The 25,472-nt window shown below is 38.6% G+C and overlaps 1 protein-coding gene across 1 annotated transcript in view; it reads right to left on the reverse strand.

Moving 5' to 3' along the window:
• The window catches only part of RBMS3 (RNA binding motif single stranded interacting protein 3), a 740,391-nt gene that overhangs the window by 246,046 nt on the left and 468,873 nt on the right, over window positions 1–25,472 (reverse strand).

The raw sequence follows: 25,472 nt of genomic DNA on the forward strand, positions 1-25,472 counted from the left end.
ATGGAAACACAAAACAACCATCTTAAATAATGCCAAAACTCTGACTTTTGAAACTAATATTCCAAGTTAAGCTATTAGAATTAAAGGATTTGCTTTAAAAAAACCACACAAACCCAAACGAATCTTATGCATGATCCTTTCCCCATTTCACCTGCATCTCAAAGTCTTTTTCTTTTTTTTTTTTCAGATATACTGTCACTTCTTGGTTTCAGTTGAAACAGTAAAACTGTTTATTCTCACCAGAGCTCCAGATCAAACTGATTTAAAAGCTGACATCAGTGTGCTCTCTTGTGTATCAACATAACCAAACAATCTACTATTTAAAAAGCATACAGGCTCTCATCTAAGAATAAGAAATAAAGAGCATTTCTCTAGGTGGTGAGCTCAACCCTGAGCTGTGCCTCTGACAAAGTCTTGAGGTCACGCTAAATGACAAGAACAACATGAATTCCTAGTGTAGAGCTGCTCCAAGAGGCTAATGTGATGAAGGGGAGATACAGGATGGGTAAAGAACAATGCTGTCTCTGCCTTTGGCTCTAGTGCTCGCAATACAGGAACTGTGATGTCCAAGTTCTCGCTTCCACACTAAGGACTTGGAAAAACTAGAACGGTTACAGGGGAAAAAGCAAGAAGAACAATGAAAGGATCAAAGCATTTGCTTCATAGTGTGAGATGCAAGATAATCAATTTATTTAAGTCATCGAAGAGATGGTTTAGAGGTGACTTGATCTCAGCCTATGAGTACCCATATGGGAAACAGAAATTTAATAGAGGACTTTCCAATCTAGGAAAAAATTATTGAGATCAAACAGCTAGAACCTGAAGTTTGTTCATGTTATAAAATCATTTGCTCACTCTCTGCCACCAGTCCTGATTCTATAACCATCTGGTCCTTCTTTACATACTTCATCTTGAAAACTAACTAGAAAACTAACCAAAGAACTAAACAGAATAAAATGGGAATGAGAATTCAAGAACTACATGAACAGAAAAGCTACTAGTAATCCAAGCTGTATGCAAATAGTATTTTCCAAGCTCTGACTTCCCTTCCATCTCATGTTCATGTTTTTCTACATTCTATGTTTCTATTAACATCATTTAGAATATTAACTCCTCTGTCAACAAACACTGTCTTTATACTTGTCTTCAAGCATCCAGGTTTCTATACTACATAGGAACTAAAGAAGAATACTACCTGTACTTTGTATACCAGGAAGCTGGAGCTAATCCCTAGCCTGGAGAGCAGCGGTTTTCAAACTGGGGATGGAGGATTGTCACTTTAGTGGCCCTTGAGAAGGTTATCAAGGGGACAAGATGACTAGCATTTCTGCTCCTACATAAAATATGGCCTCCCATGCTTACAAGAATTTTGGGGTACTGTTTTGCATGACCCATGGTGCATGCATCTTTGGCACAGGCATTTAACCAGAGAAGAGTTTGCGAAATTTTACTGTACAGGAATGTCATAATGCTACTGTCCACAAGGCAGGTGGCATGAGAAACACTTCTTGCTAAAGAGGAATTTTGTATAGTGTATTAAAAAGTCTAAGTAACACTGGAAATTTGCATATGCAACTTTCCGTATAAAGTCCATTAATTTTTGAAAGTAATTGCTGTTGGTTTGTGGTTTGGTTTTGTTTTGTTGTTTTGTTTTTTTTATTATGGTAGTTAAGCATTGGACTTTGATGGACAGTTTAAAAATATAACATAAGGAAACTCCCAGCACAGGTTTCAATCTAGATAAGGCAGATAAAGGTTGGGAAAGGGAAAAACCTCATGTCAAGAACACCTTATTGCCTGGCATGCAAAGTAACAGCATGGTTGTTTGGAGCTGCATGCTTTCTTGGTCACATCCACAATATCATTACTCCCTATACAGAAACATACAAGGAAACAGGCAATGTGCCAGCCTTTATCACAGAAGAATGCTGAATCCTTCAGTATTAAAAGCTGCTAGTGCAGTATAGCTGCGTGCTGTACATATTTAATCCACAACCATCAGCACTGCGCAAGCTCTTCTGGACAAGCACTTTCCCTTGTGTTTTTTAAAAATACATTTAAAGCACTTTGTAAGAGTAATAGTGCAGGGATACATACAAAGAGAAGTATTCGCCATACCAGTGTGTGAAATCCCTGAGCTGACAAGCTGTGTTATATCGCAGAACAGAGGAACACTCCACACTTGACTTACCTAAAGAGCTCTTCACGAGCAGCAGTCAGACTCAGAGCCCTTAGAAGGCTTTCTGTTATGAAAAGTTAGGAACAAATTATAGAGGTACAACAAGGGAGGACAGAGGGACACAGAAGTCTAGCCCCTCCACCTGCATGATCCTTGTAGGGCACCAGGGTGTGGGGAGCCCAGTGGTTGCTCAGTACCTGCAAGCAGCCTGCCTCTGAATCAGCGGGGCAAGGAGAGTGGCAGTCTCCTCCTTCCCTGCCTGTACTGTCACACCAGGAAAACTCTGACGCTCTCTCTGAATGAATAAAATAACAGCTTTGTATCCAGACACAGGGAGGAATGAGAAGAGAGTACTCTCTTGGAAGGTCCCTCAGCTTCCACCCCATACCACGAGCTGCATCCTTGGTGACACAGTTGCGCCCCTGAGAAAATAATAATTAGATGAACATCCTCAAGGAGTAGAGAGATCAACCACCTTTTTCAGTGGTGACATTTATAGAAGATCTCCTCTGGATCAGGCCAAAGCTTTGCTCCTCAGGGTCCTCACCCTGCCGGCCCCCAGTGTGAATGCCCACTCTGTGGTGTGAGACCGGGGCCACTCACTTTCTGATTGACACGCGTGTGTGTATACACACGCTCACAAGAAACAAAGCATGAGGGAAACATAGGTGTTCATATCATTACTGATGAGCAGAAGGAAAGCCATAACCATTTAACCTGTGGAAGCTGGGGAGGAGTTAAGTCTGCCTTCCACTTTTCTAATGAAGTAAACAAACCAAGTTAATTCTTCTTCTTTTCCTCCCCATCTGTCTCTGCCCTTCCCTTCTCCTCTACTGAGTAATGCATAAGGTATTATACATGAATACAAGTATCAGATGGGGTCCTTGCCCCGTCAATCAGCACTCTTCTTGCTCCCTGCCGCACGAAACACGAGATGTTTGGCTAACTCTCCTCTTCTTCTAATTAATGGAACAGAACTACAATGCTGACTAGCAATTATAAGCAAGATTAATGATTTGTCAAGAGACCCCTTTGTACTTTCAACTACCTACACAAAAGCTGCTCTTTGTTTACAGAAAACAAATAGTGTTTTGAGAGAAAATATGACACAGTTACCAGTTTGGAAATCTTCCCCAGAAAACTACACGCTGAATATTTTAAGCCAGCACTACAGTAAGCCCTGCTTTGCACAGTGTCTGTTTGTATCAAGTACACCCTACCAGCCAGAAACTTGTCTAGCTTACTCAAACCCTAACACTGCAATGTTTTGGAGAGGGAAACCTCCATCAGAAAGTTGGGAGCATGATACAGATACACCATGTAGCCAGTTAAGCTGCCTTAATGCCGATCGATATTTTACTCAAAATACTGCTCCTCCAGAAACAGTTATTGGATCAATTGATTGTAAAATCAAGTGAAGATTATTTATTAAGTACCTTCTCTCTGTCACTGAAAATATTTTTATGGAAATTTAGTAATTTTTGTGGGAAAGGAGGAGAAGAGTGTCACTGCTTGCTATTGCAATGAGGAAAAATATATTTTCTTTTTCTCCCAGTCCCTAGAAAGCACCAGGATGCTTTCTAGGCATCACTCTGTTCACTGTGAGGCTTCTTGAATGTCATTTCTCTGTGTTGAATTCTTCATCTTTGTGTAGGTTAAAATTTAAACGAATCCTTTACATACCACTCTGTGAAAACAAGACAGAGGCCTACAAAAATGCACCTAGTTGTATTTTCTCAATGAGTCTTTCTTGCTGCTCATATTTTTACCTAATTTCAGAAAAAAAAAATATGAGCAATACTGAGAAAAAGAAAGAAGAGCTATTCAAAATAGGAAGTGTGGTGCAGAAAACAGATTTATATTCAATAGAATTATACATAATGTGTTCCACAACGTTTACTTCTATCAAATACAATTCTAGCCTCCCATATACACAGCACAGATATTTTTCACTCTACACAGTATCTTGCAAAGAACTGAAAGCTTTCAAATCCCACTAAAATTGGGGAGAATTACTGGCAATTAATCATATCCCGGAATTATTCCGTGACTTGGAAGAAGAAGCACTAGGACAAAAGAAATACACCCAGTGACTAACATAAAAATATGAGTGATTTGCTAATAAAACCAAATAGCTTAACAGGGGATCATGCTTCCTGCCAACATCTTTTTTTTTTTTTGGTGAAATCTATGAGGGTAAATCACATCAGGGAGTCACTGTAGGTATTCTCCTTGTGACTACTTATCATTTCCACAATAAACCTATCCATAATTTCAGTTTGCTGCTGGTAGATTCAGATTACCAATAAAATGGTGTATATATCAAACACTTGCATTTGCTTTCCAGTACACACAGTCATGCCATTTGAAGACAAATGGGTCTGAGTCTTATGCCTTTAAACATTCCTACCATCTACCTGGGAAAAAATCTTCCAAGAACTGTGATTTATGCCATTTTACTTTATGCTGGGTGCTAGATTCCTTAGGTAAATGTGATTTCTTCATCCTCTTTCTAAAATATACCTTTTCCTATTACTCCAGGTACTTAAACCAAATAGAGTCTAATACATTTTCTCTCTCCCAAGTTGTGGAGGAACCACAGTCAGTTTAAACACATAGGCAAGGCTGTGACTAGCTCTTGCTTACACATAATGACCTAGAAGTCACCATCCAAAACCGCTACTCAAGCTAACATAATTTATTGGAAATCTCATATCCAGTGCACTGAATAATCTCACTGCATGTGACTCCTTGCTTCAAGGACAGCCTCAGTCCCTTTTGTTAGCAAGGGGACTGTGTTTATGAGGCAATTCTGTAGGGATTTCCCCAGGAACTCATTCTGTCCATACTCCAAGTGAACTGAATATCAGAGCCCTGCAGTTAGAAGAGAGTTGAGCTAGAGATAGAAAAGCTTGCTGAGCAGTTCATATACTTCATTTTAAACACACAGTTAAGCTCAACTACTTCTGAACAAAAATATGATCAATTATAATACTATAATTGCAGCATATTTTAACTTTTTTTGGTGAACTAGTGCTTGTGTTTCAATTTCTCATAGAACCTTTTAAAAAGATTGAAGGCTTTTCTTGCTAAGCCCATTCACACGTCTTGTAAATGACTCATAAGTCAGTTGCTACCAACAATAAAGCATTTAAGCAGATGATACTGAAGACAGCACATGTAAAATAATGCAAATGGACAAAAAAAAAGACTAGAAATTAAAATGTAACCATAGCATTGCAAAAGCTGAGAAAATAGAGACAAAGTATATAAATAATGAGAATTAATATTCAATCACAGTGCTGTTTCCAAAATACGATCTTTTCTTCTTCTTTTTTCCCTTCTTCTCTTCACCTTTTGACCTGCATGTCAAGTAGAGGGGCATGCAGGGAGGGAGTGATTGCTGAAATGAGTATTTACACAGCATTAACTGTTTTTTTAAAAGATGAAATAATTAGCCTTAAAAACTGTCATTTCAGAAACGACAGGACAAATACTGCTGTTTAAAAATGTTTGACTAAGGTAAAACAATTCATGATTATTTTTATGAGCTCCAGAGTGGAGTTTGCAGAAACCACAGGTAGTTTGTAGCGGACTCTAGAGTAAAGCTTTTAGAAAACTCTGCTTTATATGAAATAAACAACCCTAATAAATGAAGGCAAGCCATATGATCTATTTAAATAAATACTTTTTTCCATCATCATATAAATTCCCTTGACTGAACATCAATCTTCCTCACAGAAATATAAACTTTCAAATCTACTTCCTACCTCAATAATAGTTATAGGTTACCTGGCTATAGATAGTAAACACACTGTGTTATATTTTAAGTATTTTTTTAAATGCTGGGCATAACAGCTAGGCCCTAAAGAAAGATATTAAAGCAGTATTGTTACAGCAGATAGTTTGCAAGCTGATTAGTGGAACAGTGCATATTCCCAACTATCCCCATTTCTGTTTTCTGCAAAAGAAAGAGAGCATTTCTTTCAAGAAAATCATAACATATGCCATGTATCTCTACAATCAGAGGTTCATTTGCATTCCTGTTCCACAGGACAGTGGATCATTTACATCCTAGTATCTTCAGAAAGATTAATGTTTCTTCAATAACTCCTTCCTTTTCTATGCTACTAACTTAAGGTGCTGCCAGAAACTGGAAAAGGGAATTTAAACAGGGAACGGGAAATGCTACAGATGTACAGGAATAATGGAATAAATTTCACTGTTGGAAAGCAAGGAGCATTTATCTTCTGGATGAGAAAAGGCCAAATTTTCAGAGAGGAATCAACTTAGGCTCTACATCTGGGCTATCACCAGCTTCCACTTGATGTGAAACAATTTATACACAAAGATGATACTTCTCTGTGGGAAAAAACCCTACTGAAGAGTTCAATTACCTATGTGCATAACCTTCTCCCACCATTTCTTTACGCTGACAAACTTTTTGTGGATTATGTACACAAGGAGGAATCTTACCAGGAGTGCTGTGAATTTACATAGCTTTTTATCCATCACCTAAGGACCTGACTATTCTCTTTGCATGAAGCACTCAGTACCATTTACACATTTGAAAATTCTTCTGCCTACAGTAAACCAAAAAGAAAAAGTATTTATTTCATTTTATATCAGTTCTTCTTTTCAAAAGTTTCTTTTTCTTAAGGTTCTATTCCTCACTCTCAATCCTTTCTTAACCTTCTTTTATTTTCACTTACGTCTTTTATCAACTTTCCATTAAACATGTTCAGGAAACCTCTAGATAAGATGGTGACAGATCCAGGAGAAATAAAAAATGCATAGCACCAAAGGCAAAAAAATACATGAAACAACACAAAAATTGCAGAGCAGGCAAATGCTCTCTTTTCAAAGTTTCCCACAATCAGCTCTAACATACTTCCCATAAGTAATACTATCTCACAAATTGCATAGATAAGGCAAAAGCCTTATCATGTAATTAGATAAAATCTTGTAATACCACAATGTGCACTAAAAGTCTGATCTGACATGCTAATAAATATGTAGGAGGCTTTCCATCTATTTCAAAGGTTACTGGAATAAACCCTGAGTGTGTGGGCCCACTGATGAGCAACTTGACTTGTGCCCATGAGCCAGGCAGAGGATCGCTACCAGAAAATGTAATCTCTAGAGCTCATAATTGTTTAGATGCTGGAAAATGGAAAAACACAGAAATAATGAACTGGCCGAGACAGCCCATGACACATTTGTTTTTCATGTATTCTGCTCATCAATATTTGTGACACGTGATTGGAAGAATAAAAGATTTACAACTAGAAAAAAATATGCTTAAATTTGCTATCTAGAGTGGATTGACAGCTCATTCACAACTTCAGCAGGAAAAGACAGTCATTTACACCAGCGTGAAGACAGTGCAGAGGCAGGCACACTTAGGGGCATGATCACACTGCTGTGCACAAGAAACCCAGCCATGGTCCTGGAGAGTTCTCCACAAGCTAATTTAGCTAGCTAAGAAAATTAGATATAGACCTAACAGGAATTATTTTCCCAAGAGTCACTTTAACCCTCGCACATCCACTAGAAGTATCAATCTAAAGCTTCTTAAAAGCATCAGGTCTTGAAAAGATTAAGTTGAATTACAAACTTGCGATTGGTACATTGATTTACTTTGTGCTAAAATACAGCCAGCACACAACTTTGGCTTTTTACTGCTTTATGGAGTATACAATTACATGAAATACACATCAAACTCATCTAAATAGCTGGCCATTTAACTGTCTGTTTGGAGCAGTTGCACACTCTGTCATCCCGTGTGATCTAAAGCACAGAGTCAAGTCTGGCTGCTGTTTATAATTTAAGATAGGTAGCTCTGAACAACAAGGTCTTTCCCCCTCCTCCTTCCCAAGGAAGGGAAAGCTCTTAAGAGGTCAGGCACCAATGCAGTTTACTGACTAAAGCTCAAGTTTGAAGAATGTGCCTTCTCAAGTGATTTTACTACCTGGGATGTAATGAGTTTTACAGGCTCTCTTTGTTAAATTGCCCTGACAATTTCCATTTCCACTTGCTTCAATCATATTAACAGAAGCTAAAGTTCACAAGTAGTAAAATATTTCAGTGTCCTGAGTTGGGTCTCTAAAAAATAGATCATACACTTGACAAACATATAGGACATAACGTTTGGCATTCCATTTCATGTTTGGCTTGGCATGTCTTGTTTAGGGCAGGACAAGATGCCCTACCACAGTATCTCATTACTCATGGAAATAAAACACGGTTACACCAAGGACTTGACAAATCCCATTAGGTACGTCAGAAGGACAAGATTGTCCCAGTGAATTGGTGAGGGAAGGAAAAGGGAAATATTGGAGATGCTCCACTGAAGGGAAACGCACTTAACATCACAAGACTCAAACATAAAAATCTGGATAAACAGTAAGAACCGAAACAGGAAATCCCTCACTGAAATGAGAAAAGCGAATGAAAAAGCAAAGACAGCAGGGATAATTCTGGTTCTTATTAGAAGAGCATACGCACAACTCTGTTACTACCTTGCTGTCTATTTGCCTTTGCCTTTTTAAATTATACAGTCCTTAGGGGATGGGATGAACCTTCCTCCATCTTTGGTAAGTGTCTAGCGCTCCTTGGAAGGTACTACAATCTAAATAACAATGACCAACAAATGATAGCTTCCTCTTTTCCAATGCTAAAATAGTTTAGGACATTTTGTGTAGTTTGGAGAAGATACAAATGAAAACTTCAGTGAATGATTATGTGATGCAAAGGAGGATTTGAAAATGATCTTGCACTAATTCAAAGCAAAAGCTTATAATGTGCAGCACAAGAGGCTCACCCATGCCTTCATATTTTGATTTACAAATTTTGCTTCGCAAATGTTTTTCTACATTATTTTCCTAAAATGCCAAAGCTGTGACCACCCTGTAAGATACATCAGCACTATACTGAGATTTAAATTGATTTACTGTGACTTCAATTTAAAGGGCAACTTGGTGCAACCAAGAGAAGACCTAGGCCAAGAAATGTTTTTGCTAAGATGACCCACACTAAGTGACACATGTAGCAAATGGAGCATCTTGATGTATGTGAAACATCCAACAGCACTCTACAAACTCACTGAGTGAGGGAGTCTGATACAGATCTTTAGGAAGCTGGTTAATGGGCTACTGAGGCTCTTTGGAGGCAAAAAGATAAAAGGAAAATCAATGCTCTCAAAACAATTCTAAACCAAAAAATTTAGAACTATGCATTATCATCCAATCATTCTCATAAACATTAATAATGCTGAAGCAGGTTGAGATACAGTCAATACTTAACATAAAAAAGAAGTACTGAAATAAATGCTGTACTCATCACTCATTGCTCCTCCTGAGGCCCAGAACACAGTAACTGGCTTGACAGCATAGTAACCAGCTCTGATGTAAAAGATCTTTATTCTATATACTTATCTGGCGGCACTGACTGAAGGTGGCAGACAATATGTGAAGGGAAGATGAGTGCATAATGGGAATACGGTTCCCCAAATCCCAGGAGGAATAAAAACCTGTAGAAATCGAGGTAAATCAAAGCTGTATGAGAAGAAATGCTCAGCTCATTTAGATGCAAATATATCCAGACACCACTATCCACCACCTCTAAAGAGCACTGTACATCCAGTATTACTTCCACTGTACCGACAAACACCCATCTTCTCTATAATAATGTTCTCTTTGACGTACATGCTGTGGATGAGTTAAGGCATATTTACATTCAATCAACAAAACTTCATCAGCACAGCAAGATGAACAAAGATCATATCCGTAGCAGGCATCTGACCTTTTCATCTCTCTCTCTCCCTGAATGCATGTGTGCGAGGAAGGCAGGCAGGCGGGCATGGACATACACACAAGCAGAGATGATACATAATGTCTGAAATCAACTTCTGGCCAAGGCATCCCAATATTTTCTCCTATGGCAAATATTTTATTCACTGCAAGCACTCGATTTTAATTTGTACCATCTACAGAGCTATGCACAGAATTGGTGCTCAAGTAATGAAGGAGAATAGAAAAAACATTTGTTAAATAAATGCAGTACCTTTTAATCTAAATCACTTATTTACTAAATTACTGATTTACTAACTCACAGTACTCAGCCAGGACGTGACCTACGCGTCACAGACCAATAAAATTAAGCCTGTGCATATTGCAGGACTTTGGCCCAAGAACTCGTTATTGCACATCAGCGACTTTTCAGAAACCATCTGCATGAATATTTTTCTCTGAAAATACATGCAGCAATTTCAGGTAGTTTATATCCTTCAGCAAAGATAAATCACCAATTTATTACTTTGAAATAATCTGTTGATGTGTCAGAACCTTTAGTTTTCCACAATTGGTCCCTGATCCGATCTATCATTCACCATCTAGAAATAAAATCTTTACACTTACAGTGAGTGGTAGAAGTTAATAACGCTCTTGAAGCTACTGTTCCAGCTTGAAAAACACAGGGCTGAGCAAACTGCAATGGTCTGACAGGGTGCTGGGCGGCCAGCTTTGGTTAACAAGACTTCTTTTGCAAACTCTGCAGTTTATGAGAAGCTATCAACCTCTAATTTGCAGCAAGCAGATTAATTGGGGGTTTCTACTTTGCTAAAATTTGATTTGAAAACTCTAAGCTGGCTTAAAACAGCTGAAATATTTACCTTAATGTATGCTGCTTATACAAATCAGATGCGATCCTCTTTCAGCAGTGGTTCTTGAAGAAACTGCTGGAACCTTACCTATGATTTAGGTCCCAACAGGCCTCAGTTGCACCTCCTTTCAACTCTTCACACTTGCGAGGGAGGTGACGGTTCGTGGCTTCCGCAGGCCAAAGCGCACATCACTGGCTGTGGCTGATAATTTCAAAGTTGCCCAGAAGGCCAGACTTAGATTTTGGTTCCAGTTTGATGGGCCAACTGACCTCTGGGCAAGACTGTGATATCTTAGCTTTGCCTTTGGGCTTCAAACTATCCACATGCCAAAAAGGCATGCAGAGCCCCCACTGACAGACACAAGAACTTTGTGGAATGTTTTAACAAGAATATTTTCCTCTAGCTGGGACTTGAGTTTTAAAGGCAAATCTGATCCCTCATTCCTAAATTCTTCCAGAATAAAATCCTCCGCTGCACCACTAAGGGTGAAAAATGAAAGCAAGGTCTATACAAAATCAATGTTCGTTGTTTGTTTTTTAAAGAAAAATAAATGTTGGGTTTTGGGTTTTTTTTACCAATATGTTAAGTGGGGGTGGTTATATTACTGATGACCAAGCAGAGCAATATCAAAGATTTCAGGGTTTCTGGCCAGATACATACTGCCTTGGATTTTTTTTTTAAAAACAAAAAGTAAGAACAAGTGCTAATGGAATTAAAATTAAAAGATCGACAGAGTTCATTTGTTGATCAAAAAACCCCAATATATTCCATTTCTGCTGCAAAAGAAGACAATAAGCACAGATGAGGCAGTAAAGTATTTTACATAGGTGGAATATCAGCTAGGGAAGCAGGATGGCAGAATCTTGAAACAATCCATCACATCTTCTTAACAGAAGACTTTGAATTCCAGTATTGCATGCTGAATGCATCTCTTAACTTTGGGTCCAAAGTATAGGTCCGCATTCTAAACCAGCAAACTTCAGAACCACAAATCACTGCTATGTAGCTCTGAGCAATTTTATTAGTAAACATGATGAGAAGTGGTAGTACCAACAAGGCTGAGGTTCATCTAAATCATCTGAACTTCCAGATTTGAGCTCCTGCTCACAAAAACAGAGTTCTGTCTTAAAGCAATTGAAATTGATTCCCTGTATATTTGTACATGTATCTGTCATCTGGATATTTATATTGGGACAGCAAGATTTCATAGTTGTCCAAAACAAATACTAGACACAAATGTATCTCAGGAGTGCATCTCTCAAGAGTGCCAATTTGAGCAAGGTAGATCATTCTCTTAGCAAATATGTTTTGCATGTCAAAGTTTTTCTCGACATAAAATTTATGTGAACAGTAATTCTAACAAAAAAAAAACAATCAAAAACATGAAAAGAGAAGTAGTAAAATACCCATTTGCTTCTTATAAACCTATAACTCGAGCCTAAATTTCTCACCATTCTATCTTCATGCTAAAACCTTTTAGCAGTAAAATATCTGCACGGATAATACAAAGTTGTTTGTTTGTAGGTTTTTTTAATAATCTTAAAGGTAATAAAAGCCTGCCACCCTCATGGAACCTAATTCTCATTTCTTAAGGTATGTGAGATTTTATCATGACTGAAGTGAATGTTCCTTAGAGCAAAAATACCAAGATTTAATATGTTAGAAATTCATCTACCCTCTACTGGCATTTTCTTATTTACACTTTTCTTTGTGAAATGCAGCATTTTAGAAAGCATTTAAAGTTTAGAAACACATAATTTTAACTTACTTTTTATATCTCCTATTTAGTTTACATTATTTACGGAATTCTACACAGCTAGAAAATAAGCCCTAGGACACCAAGCAAGACCTCTCTGGCACAATTGAAGATATTGAACCGTCACATTTACGGCATTAAACAACAGCCAACGAGTTGATATAAACACTAAAGACAAGCCAAAGAACAGAACTTTAGCTGTGAACCTTTGCAAACACTTGGAGGGTAATTTTAGAACTTGCACTTATAAAGTATAACATCTGCATTTGACTCAAACCCTAGTAAAGCATTCTGAGATTTAACCTTGGAGAGCAAATGAAATTTAACAGTTCAACGTGAAAAATAATGCAGTTTTTACACTTGCTAAAAGTAAGAGTTTCTGCTGCAAACTCTAGGCTACTCATCAATTGACTAAAAGGTAGTAAAAAATACATATTAGGCAAGGTACTGCCCAGCTGAGAGACGGTACTACAGCACTGCAAAGACCCTCTCTGAAAAATAGTGCACAGCTCTGCTCAACCATGTTCAAGAAAGATGGATTGGAAGTAGAAAAGGTATAGAAAAGAGCTATTAATCAGTGGAATATCACAAGAATTGGTCTCTCCTAGAAACACCACTTCACTTTGCCCACCTCGTGCAACATCCAGATGCACGCCAGCTTGGATCCAAAATTCACCTAACTGCAACAGGATGGTGATAAGTGTGTAGGAATACCTTAAAAAGAATGTAGTGTATTTAAAATAGCAAAAGGAAGGATGCAAATGGGATATCATTCTGCTTTACAAACGTTTCATGTGGATCACCAGAGGTGGAAAAGATGAATGTGGAAGGACTGCACTCACATGGGAACAAAGGGGGACGTTACAGAAGGGAAGACATTTGTGAAGGCAAAGATCACGATGAAAAATTTTCAAAATATTAAGTGAAAGACTAAAACATAAGGGGTTATAAAAAAATACCAGAAAATAGGCAATAAACAGTATTTACAGGTGTCAGTCAATGCCTGAGCTGATCTATTAAGACCAGGTGACGCAAGAGGGCTGTGTTTTGTGAGAGGTTTTCATCACACTATAAAGTGTTTCTGGTCTCAGCTACTAAAAATTCAAAAGACCTCTGACCAAAGAAATGCGGAAACCTTTAGTAAGATCCAATACAAAGGATAAGATACTAGATGATGCTCCCCGGAGGAAAGTGCCTAAGTAGCTACTTTGTCAGACCGTGTCCTTTAGATAAGCCTGCACCAAGCTTCCCAGATGTCTTGCGATCAAAGACAGCCAGTACAATAGTCACTTACAGAAGTGCAGAGAGGTACCCTGGTAACTAACCTAATTGCTGACTGATATAAAATGTCCAGCCTCTTCAATGTTCTCCTGTAAGTCAATCTGGAAATTACTTATATAATCAAGAGAAGTGAATCACATGCAACAGCGCAATCATGCAAAATAAAACTATTTGAACTTCAACCAAAGCGAAGCTGAGTCTGTACCCAACGCTTCTTTTCAACATAGAAAGCGTGAGTTCAAGAAGAATTAGAAGATTGATCATACAAAAAGTAAGCCATTATGTATTTCAGCTAATGAAATTTTTATTCTGAAAGGGAAACATTTCCATTACCGTAGGCCCAGCAGCCCCAGGAGAGAGTGCAAGGCAGCGAGACTCCTGCGACCCCATTATAGCCAGAGTTCCACCTGGTTTGGAGCGGTTCTAGCTCATTTACCAAACCCATGATGTTACTAGTTGAAATGTGCTGTACAGTAAGAAGGCTGTCTGACGTGAATTAGGTCACGCTATTAGCAATACGTGACCTTTCACTGATAAAGATTTTTTAAGTAAGGGAAAAGATTTTTTGGAAGTTAAGACACTGCAAAGACCCTCCCTGCACTGACTCCACATGCTGTTTTATGCTGCGTTGCTATAATAAAGCAATACAACCGTATAAAATGATAGTCCTGGTTTTCCACAACAAGCTATAATTCGAGTGGGTGACTAGGAAAATGTTTAGATAAATGGTGGGATCATAACCTTTTATGCAAAATGGACAAATAACTTATGGAAATATCTGGGAAACCCTGAGGCTGTGTAGCTCTACTTCAAGTCATAGCTGCAGTTAAAGCAGACAGTAAATCACTAAATCTCATCTCAGACTTCACAATTTTGTTGTTGTTTTGGTTTTTGCCAGTTTTTGCTGACAGATGGAAAAAATACTGGCTGAATGTGACCAAGATTTAATCTACTTCTAATTTCCTTCCTATTTCTACAGCACATTCCTAAAAAACACACAGCATTTTATTCCCGGTGCTTAGAAGAGTTATTAGTAAATAGTCGCACTGCAATAGTACATACTATAAAAATACCACTGTAACACTTTTTGCTACTCATGAGAATTGCATTATGTTATAAAATTTTCTCTAGAATATTTCTAAATGATCATCTATAAATGTGTGCATACATTTATATGAATATAGTTACTTGAATATTTATCAACTATGTATGCACATGCTAAAAAAAAATATGTCCATATACAGAGTGACACAACTGCAATACTGCACTGAAACAGCATCATGTATTAACTGAGTAGCACAGTCAAGTGGCAAAGATACCTTTGAAGATGGGGAAGCCTTTCTTCAAGGCATTGTGTCTTTTTTTACCTATCAGCTGCATTTAAGAGACAAGAATGATTTAACTGCACGAAGAAATGATGTCTGAGGCACAGACTTCAGCAACAACTCTCAGAAAGATACGTCCACTTGTTCTGAGGAAGTCAAAGTCAAGCTTTCCAGCACCAAGCCTTAACTATCCCAACTCCAAAATTTTCTGACTTTAGAAATGAAACATTTCATACTCTCTTTCTTCACTATTTCTTTTCCTTTTTGAATCTTGATAGAAATATCAAGACCGCAGACAATTGACGAGTGCTAATTATTGAACACACCCTGCTTTGTTACTTACTGGCACGCAGATAAGCAAAGTTATACCCATTCTAACATGGGAAAAATATACCTCCTATCAAATATTATATCCATTCTAATTCTGTGTTCACCCAGGGGTGGTATAACTTTTCAAACTACAAAAATGCATTTACAGCTGCTATCATCAAAGTTTTCATTGTTCTGCATGGTTTTCCAGACCCTAAAGTTATGAGGCGTAGTACAGGAACAACTGTTGTACCTCCATTGCTGCAGTGTAAGGGGTGTCTTTGGTAGATGTAAACCTCCCAGAGGTCTCCAAGACTTACCTTTGTATAGGTTTTTGGGGAATCAAACAAAGACTCCTTCTGACTACACAGCTAGAGAAACTGGCAATGTAGGGTCCCTAGGTTCTCCCATGTGTCCACCATTTTGGACTATGGCTTCTAAAAGGGTCATTTTCCTCCACAAGCGCTAGGGAAAACAGAACAGCATTAATATACATCCTTCCTAAATAAGGATTCATCTGCACAGTATGAGATCTGCTGCAGTCCTTTCCTCCTTTTAAATATGAAGGCATGTGATGCAGCATTGCTGGTAACATCATGCCCAAGCAGTGAGTGCAAGATAAAATGCACAGGGGCACTTCAGCAGCCCCTGGCAAAGGTAACGTCCTCAAGCCTGCTGACAGAACTGGCCAGACATTGATCCACCAGTGGCACTAGTTTCAGGTATTGTTCAGCAATATGATAGACACTAATTTCACCTAAGATTTAAGGAAAGCTGTCATCAAACAATCCCAGAATTCAAGGTAAGTATTGATAATACCTTATTTATACACAGATGTGGGGGGTTTTTTTTGGTATATTTCCTTTTGACACAGAATTGAAAATATGTCCTCATACTTGGGGTTGTACTTTCTTCACTTGCTGCTTTAAAAAAATAGTTATGTTACTTTTTTTTTTAACTTCTCAATTATTTCTGGGGTACATTTTTCTAAAGCTGACAATTCTTATTTAAAAAATTGATCTTCCTAGGTTTAATCACATATGTGCATTTATCCTTGTACAAAATGAGGAACACCTTACAAAATATCTGATACCAGCCAAACGTGCCCTTCCTGTGTGTCCATTTTCCCATTTCCCAGGCTGCAGCACTACACAGCGTTAGCAAGACTCCCCTCATGTCCAGTATATTGATATAAAATGACCCTCTAAGCTTCCTATCAGCTGTGCTCTCGTATTACAAAAACACTTTACCATGCTTCATGTTCATTACTTAGCAACCCCTCCTTTCTTCTAAGAACCACATCCTTATTTATGCATGCACATCCTGGCACATCTTTTTTAAAAGTGGAAAAGAACAGGGATTAAGGGAAGTTATGACTGCATTTTATAAAATCGTAAGTGGCACGAAAAATATTCATAGAGAACAAGAGCCTTCTGTCTCTTCCAATACAAGAATCAGCAAGCATTCAATGAAAACAACATTGCAAGTCTAGAGCAAGCAAAGGAGATGGTTCTTCGAAGAACATATAGTTAAAGTGAAGACTTTCTTATAGCTGGATGTTGTGCTGCTAAAATTTTAAATGCAAAAAAGGCAGGATAAATTCTTTATTTGGGAGTAGGGAGGCAGTTCTACAGAAGGCTATTCAATGCAAGCTCAGGAAACCCCAAATTGCAAATTGCTGGAGGCTAGGAGAGTATTCTGGGGAAGTATCCTCGCATACTTGCCTGGTTCTTGTACTCCTCTGTTGGCAAGTGCTACAGTACACTATCAGAAAGAGAATTTGATGTTAAGAGGACCTTTGTTCTGGCCCAATATGGCCAGTTTTACATTCTTATATCACTTACATTTGTTTTGATCACATCAAAGTTAGTCTAATGTGACTGCAAATAGAATTTAACCCTTCATATCATCATAACCTCCCTTTCTGAGCACATATACATACAGGGAAAGTCCAAGGACTGAAAAATTAAATGAGCTGCCATTATGACTCAGTTTGTTGCATGTATCATGAGGAGAGCCTACTCTGATAATTTTACACAATGGAAAAATAAAGGGCTTTTTCCAGCAACAAAAATTATCATTCATTAGTGAACAAAATTGCATCTAAACCTAAATTTATTTAGATTAGAGCCAAACCATTCAGACATGTCATTTGAATGGGAGACATTCATTAATAAGGAAATAACAAGCAGGGTATTCACTAATACAGTAACATTTAGATATTCAGAGGGGGGTGCATATGTGCACAGGGAATATCTATGCATATTACTAGTAGATTTGTGTTTACTGGCAGAATATGCACCTGTGTATTTCCAGGCTGATGAGCTGTTACACAGGCACTCACATCAACTCAGAAGAAACGCTACTGAAGTTTGCACACCTGCTTTCCAAATCAAACAAAATAATCTGGAGTTGGCCTAATTTTCATACAAATCGCATTGCTTTGTTGAATCTGTATCTCACTCCAGACTAAGTGGTACCCCAAAAAGCACACCCATATCCTCCTGCTGGTGGTCGTGTGAATCATCTCCTCCTCCTCCAAAGAAAGCATGCTAGATACAATGATTTTTTGTTTCTCACCTTACAAAAGCATCGTCCTCATGCTGAGCTACAGAACAACATGATTAAATGATGTCACTGAAAGAAAGGCTACGTCCATTTTCTACCGCAGTAATATTTTCTAAAACCACAGGTTTTTGATAATTTCAGAGTGCACTAGGTTTTTCCTGGTGAGTAAAGATGTGCTCACGGAACTTAGAACATAGTTTCTCTCAGTCTGAGCTGCAGATTCCCAAGATGCATAGTTGTGGTCGGATAACTCCTCTGTGGGGCGTTTGGAGTTTCCTGAGTATGAAGGGGAAAAAAGAATTAATCTGATTCCAGTGTTTAACCCATTTGCAGGACTCAGATTTCCTGTTTTGCAAACATAAAGGGTTTGCAAAAAGTGCGTAAGAGCTTCCAAGATGTATAGCTATGTGAGTGCTAAAGATAGGGAGCCCCATTCTTCTCTCCAGCTTAAATTGCCAAAGCTCTGTGGATTTCAGCTGTATTATTACCAATTCAAATGTGTTCCAAGTCAGAAGAAAGTCAAGAACAATGTGTATTTATGAAAAAAGGCCAATTCTTGTTTGGCTGAAGTTCATAACCCGAAAAGAACCCAGTAATTCCGCTGTTCTCCAGCCTAGAAGTTGGCTGTGTCTTTCACTTATCAGCATCTGTTCTGTGGTGCAGGGCATTAGTAGCATGGAGGTGGATATATTTACTGATTATTTACATTGCAATTTTCAAAGGCAGAGGAATGTTTTAATCTTAGATGAAGTTACAGCACGAAAAAAATCAAGTCAATCTAGAAACTAAAGTAGTACTTGAAAAGGGAAGTAAATACCTTGGCAAGGTCTATCTGGTGATAGCTAGAGAATAAACATAATTGTATGTGCCCTAAGATTTTCTAAGCTAACTTAGTGGTTAAGAAAGGTGCTGAGCTAAGATTTTTAGGAACAAAGGAACACAGCACTGCCCTAATTCCTCTCCATTAATCAACAGTGAAGTCCCATTCACTTCTAGAGAGTAGAATTATGCTAAGTGAAGCACTTCTGAAAACTCCCAAAGAAACTTTTGTGTATAAATTTGGGAGGTGTGGTACAAGCACTGCCGATACACACCTCCTTCCATACTGACCTACATGTTTTTAGGAGCAATACATGCAAGTGTGAAAGGACAGCTGGATTTTAATAACCCCAGGATTACTTGACGTTCTTCTTTCAAGAATGGCTCCAGCTAATACATTTTATGTTAGCTTGTGAATGTGCATCTAAAAGGAGGAACAGGATCATAAGCTCATTTCACATTGGCTACCATATAGTTCTCAGGTAGAAGCATGAAATTTTCCAGGCTAGATAAGACTATGAAGTCCTTCCATTGATGTCATGTATCTTTGCTATCACCCCAGTCCATCACTGTTTTTACAAAGCTGCTCACTGCTTTAGTCTTGATTGTCTAGGAAACTCATAAGACACAGTCATCTGCTACTGCAGATTTTCTGAAATTTAAAGTTCACACTTTGCTATAGCACTTCTGTGATTTGAATCCTGAATTTAGACAGTGTTTCATCTGGAAAAATACTTCCAGGTTTGGAAAGGCACACCTTCCTAAGCAATTTTGTGATAAAATCTGATACAAACAAATAATTTAGCATCTCTTCAATGCTTTTACTTTGTCAATCATTATCCCTTAAGGAATGGAAAAATATCCTATATTTACAAAACCTGCACTTAAGGGCCAGCTCCAGCTGGGAAACTACGATTCGCTATTACAAGATTAAAATATAGTTTATGCAAAACAACACCACAGGTAAGCAGGCGAGTGAGGATGAGTAGGACATGGCTTTGATAAGTGGTGCTATATGAAACTTGGAGCTTGTGGTTATTGCTTCTGCTGGACTCCTTTGGTATGGCTGACTTGGCAAAAGAAATCAAAGGAGAGAGACACTGGCACCTGTAATTTCCTAATCTAAACCGAACCACCTTTCACTTCCTCCCAGTTGTGATTTTTCATTGTCATTTAACCCAGGATTGTTACCGATTCAGGTCAGTTATTGGGCAGTCAGGACATACTGTGTATAAACACAGGGAGAGAGTTAACATTTCAGGAAGAAAAGAGGAGTGTTCACTGAAGAGTGCTGCACACACAGACACTCAGTTGTGCCAAATGTCTCTGACAACTGGTGAAGCAGCAGCCCACGCCTGGCTGGGCAATTCGTTCAGAAACGATGTGGAAGGTGGCCAGCATTAGCACAGCTCTCAGCTTCTCCTACATTGCTGAGCACGCCGGGGTTTCCAGAGTCACCAGCTCCTGCTCTAGCAGCAAATGAAGAAAATCTTTTGTAGAGCCAGTACAAATATTTGACTTCATAGAACAGTTTGCTGGGGGTAGGGGTGGGGGGGATCAAATAATTAAAGAATGGGATTAAAACAAAGCCTAACAATTTCAGTATTGAACTCTCAAAATCCTAGCATCCTGCTTTGATATCAAAAGGAAAATTAACTCATTCAATAAGGCTGTTATCCACAAATATTGTCCAAAACCACAAACAACCGGTATCCTGAAGTTTGGTTAGCTAAAATTTGCGGACATTTTAATCATGAGTTAAGAAACCACTTGGGGGGTTCAGTGTATCAGATGTTTAGTGTATAGGCTGTATTTCATATTTTGTAAGGATAGCTTTTTTATTACTTTAATGAATTTTTAAACTGAAAAATACAAAGAATTAAAATTTTCCATTAAAAAATCTAGATATAAAAAAAATATTAGGAAGGGCTTTCACTGGAGAGTCCATTTTCTGCAGTTTCCATTTTAAGGAACAGCCCTTTAGAGTATTGGTATATGACAGAGAAAAAAAAGGAAGTAATTTAAAAAGAAGAGAAAATGAAGCTGAAAAATGAGCAGGCAGAATGGACTTATTTGGTCAGCTGACTCATACCAGAGCAATTCCTGAAACCAATGGAAAAGCCTGGAAAATAAATAAGATTCTTCTGCGGGATTTCCTTTTCCTTGGTGAAAAACTGTCTATTTAACTATAGAGCCACCAGCCCTCTGTTCCTCTTCAGAAGCTCTTACGCTTGTGTCTGTTCTGTGGGAAACAGCTCCCTTTTATTTTTCACCTAGATAGTGATTACTCCCTGTATTTAAGCTTCTGCGTGATGGAGAGATGAGAAAAACATCATACAAGAAGCAAAATCACATTCTGTAATTCCCTTGTCGAGCAAAACACATCAGAGCCTATTGGCACAGTCCTTTCTCAGAACCAGCTCCTTCAGTGTACCCTCTGGATGGCAATTACTGCAGCAGAGTAGTTGAGAAAAGTTCCTTGGACTTAGACAACTGCCAATGCTAATTAAATATTTCTTCAACGTCCACATTTCTCACACAGGTGCTGAGGATGTCTAAATGCATTACACATACAAAAGGAAAACCCAAAGAAGACATGCATCATCAAATACATTTTTTTAATCCTTATAAACATGCTTGGAATAACAGCAGGATTCAAAACACCTCCTTGGTAAATGTGTTCATTTCAACACTCCTGATGGGCTGCTAGATATTTAAGAAGCTATTATATACTCTCTGCAAGAACCTACCTTTGCCTGAACTTCCACTTTATGCAATCTTACAGCAGACTAGAAGTGGAAATAAAAGATGGCAGAGAGGACCCTAAAATGTCTGTGAAGGTATAAACTGATTGCACAGTCCACCAACTTCAGGCTGACACAAGTTCAGACACTCACATTTATTTAGACAACAGACTTCTATTGATTCTTCAGATGATTTAGACTCCTTGACATCATTAAAAGCTTACATATAAAGCAGATGAAGATGTGTCCTCATGAACATGTAATTCTGGGTGAAGGACTATTGCAAATCCCAAGAACAGATGTGGCTAGAGATTTTATTAGAACAGTGATACGTTTTTCATGTGTACTAGCTTCCTTGCCTACTTGTCTGAGCCAACTCCCATATTACTAAGATTCTCCTTATTGATTTTCCATGTTCTATCTATAACATTTTTTTAGAAAATGCAGAAAAGGAGCAGATGGAAAAAGCCAAATTGATACATAAACCATGCACATAAGCATTGTCTTTTCTGTGTCGTGTTTGTGTAGTCCCCAGCACAAAGAGACAAACAATTCCTGTTAGATTATCCAGTGGCATATCAGTTGAGCCATTTTTAGTAGGAAAATAAAAACAAGAAGCCACCTGGACTCTACGAGCCTGGAGAAGCAGGCACTACATACATACAAATGAATAAGCACATCTGAGATACTTCCAAAGGCAAGTGGGAAGCACAATAGCAAAATAAACCAAGGCAGCTAAGAAACCATCACTCAGCAGCTTCATAGCATTAAGTCTTCTCAATAAATGAAATTGTTAATAAGCACTTTTGAAAATGATGGACAACTTAGATGAACTTCATTGGACATAGGACAGTGGCAATAGTCAAAACTTCTGCTTTGGGTACCTGTGTGAGGGAAATGCAAGGTGACAACACACACGTGTACAAGAGCCTCACACAGATCTCATGTGGGTGGGAGGCTGTGGGGGTCCTTGTCCCACCAAGCAGGCAGCCATCCATGGGCCCATGAGACCTCACCTCCCAGCTACCACCACTACCTCCGCATACATAATACTGCTGTTCCTCAGCCGAATCCTCTCCTGACTACTTTACACCAGGCTGAACAACATCCAAGAGAACAAAAAGAGAGATTCAAACATGTTTAATGATGTTTTTCCCTGCATAGGGTTATGGGGTGTATTAGCCTCGACAGAACAAGTTTTCCAGCAGTGATGGGACTTGGTGCATCGATCCACCAGAGTTTAACCTTCTTCCAGAGGCAGCACTCTGAAAGAAAATCAGCCAAAAAGGCATCCAAATGCTACAAAAATGAGGGAGGTGGCTGTATTTAAGCAGCGATAAAATGAGTATATTTTACTCAAGTATCCACAAGATACTTCTGCTAGCCAACATGGGGGGGGGGGGGGGGTTCGGGGCTGCTTTTTGTTTTTCAAAGAAGATTCCTGGATTTCTATGAGAAAAATTATATTGTGTTAAAACTGAGAAAGAACAGCTCTTTCCGAGCAAGGTTTCTCTCCAGGAAAACATCACAGACTATACCGACACTTCAGCATATTTTCTCTCGCTACTGGAGAAGGCCAGCGTATAGCAAAAGCGGGCCGATGCCTCTTTCACCTTTACTCAAAAGCATCCACGACTGGACTGAGATTTTTGACATTCGCTGAACACAGGTCACAGTCTTCTCCTGGGCCTCCACACGGGGCAATTTCACTGTTTTGCAATGCAGAACAAAAGATACAGGACACCGTATTTTTTAAAGGTATAGCATGCAAAAGCTTTAGGTAATTTCTTCACACTTACTCTTTTTTTTCTTTGATTTCATTTGATAGCTACCATTCACCACTAATTAAAACAGTTCTTGAAACAAAACTGCTCTGGATAAACTTCCAGAAGTGGAGGCTAACTTCTTCTTCTGCCTCTTTCTTCAAACCTCTTCTGAGCCCTCACTGTTAATTCAGACACTGGCAGGTAACGTTGTCTTTAAGTCCTGTTATGCAACTTGGCTTCCAACATGTGCAAGAACTAACATGTTTCTCCAGCTAGATTTGCTTTCCCAGGCTCCTGCCTTCTCAGCAATGTGAAGTACTTTGTGCAGAGTCGTCTCAATTTCCTCTGAATCCCCATTTTTCTAAATACTTTGATTTTTTTCAGAGATAGGAAAAGTCAGTTGTATATTTATCTTGAACTATCAAACACACTACAAAGAACCTATCTGGGATTCCAGGCACCACGGCTAAATAATAAAAATACAGTCAGCCTTATGCAAACAAATGTGTACACACCAGCCACCTCAAAATCATGCAAGGCAAAAAAATACTCTCACCACAGATCCCCCAGAAAACAAACCTCAGTGGTTGGTACAGCCCTTCCCACTCTGAAAGCATCAGACTTCACGTTTAGCCCCCAAAATATTGGAGAATTTGAAACACAATATTTTAAGTCACCTTCTGTTTTGGTATTTCCACGCGTGCAAGTGCTGAAATTGTTCATTGTTCTGAATCGTGAGAATATCAAACATAGATTTATCTTTCAATCCTATCTTTAAATCTCTAATTTCAAATCTACAACTTTACAGATTTATGTAGTTAGAGATTTACTCCTCCACAGAAATGGCTATTTGAATTAACCAGTAGGACAAAACATATCTCCTGTCTTTGGTTTCTTCTTCACAGCTTGACTAATGCGCCAAATGGCCTATATTTTAACAAGGAGATGCAGTATATCTGAGAAATAAAATAGCACAGTCCTTAGTAGGTGTCCACATTTTTCAGCATGCCATCTTTTACCCATTTGAAGCAAATATTGTTTATCGCCACATGTCAATAAAAACTAAGAGCCAATAAAACAGCATACCTTGCATTGTGGGGCACTGTTAAACAGAAATACATGGATGACATCCAGTTACTTTAAAGCACAGTGAGCACAAATCAGTAGAAGGCAAAAGAACTCCATTTACCACCAAGGATTTTTTTCTCATTAAAAAAATATGGTTTTAGTATGATACTGCTGAAAACCAGAAATTTAAATCACCAGCATTCCTTTAAACGGGAATCTTCAAATGTGGTGATTGTTTATTAGTTGATTTGCCTCTGTTCTTGTAATTACCTGTTTGTTTTTACTGTTTGAGATTCTAGGCTGGCATCATTTCTGCAGAGACTAAATCAGGCAATATTAAGGGCTTTTTGTGATTATAGGGCAAGGCATTTCTGAAGTACAAAGCAACAGCTATTTTTGCTGGCCGACAGAGTCTGAGCACAAAGACACATGATGATGCCTTCAGAAAGGCAACAGCCGGAGCACATGATGGTCATTTACTATAACCCCCGTCTCCTCATGAGCCCCTTTGCTTGGGGACAAAGGACAACTGCAGGACCAGAGTATCTGAGCTCATTGCACTTGCTACAAGATGTACAGCATGGCTCCTGCAGCCTCTCTGAACAACAGATGCCAGTCACCTCCAGACAACCTCCAGCAACTATTCTTTCAGCAACCTGCTACACTTCCATTTACGTCCTCAAAATAAAAAGACATGAGAAGCCAAACCAAGGCAGATCAAACAAACTTTCCGTATGTTCAGTCAATCACTCCTTCAGAAAAGCCCACCAGGCACATCAGAAAGAATAACTACTCCAAGGCAAAGGAATCAAATGAAGACAACTCCAAGGTTAAGAAGAGGCAACTCTTTCACGCTGCAGTCAGCACAAAGGCATTTCCAACCACTCTGCCACTCCAGTGCTCTCCATCTTACAACCCTCTCCAGAGAATGGGGCAGAGGGAGAGCACCAAAGCAGAACCCATCGCATGAGACAGCTCTCAAGAACACAGACAAA

This window comes from Nyctibius grandis, chromosome 7 (genome assembly GCF_013368605.1).
Source record: "Nyctibius grandis isolate bNycGra1 chromosome 7, bNycGra1.pri, whole genome shotgun sequence".
NCBI lineage: Eukaryota > Metazoa > Chordata > Aves > Nyctibiiformes > Nyctibiidae > Nyctibius > Nyctibius grandis.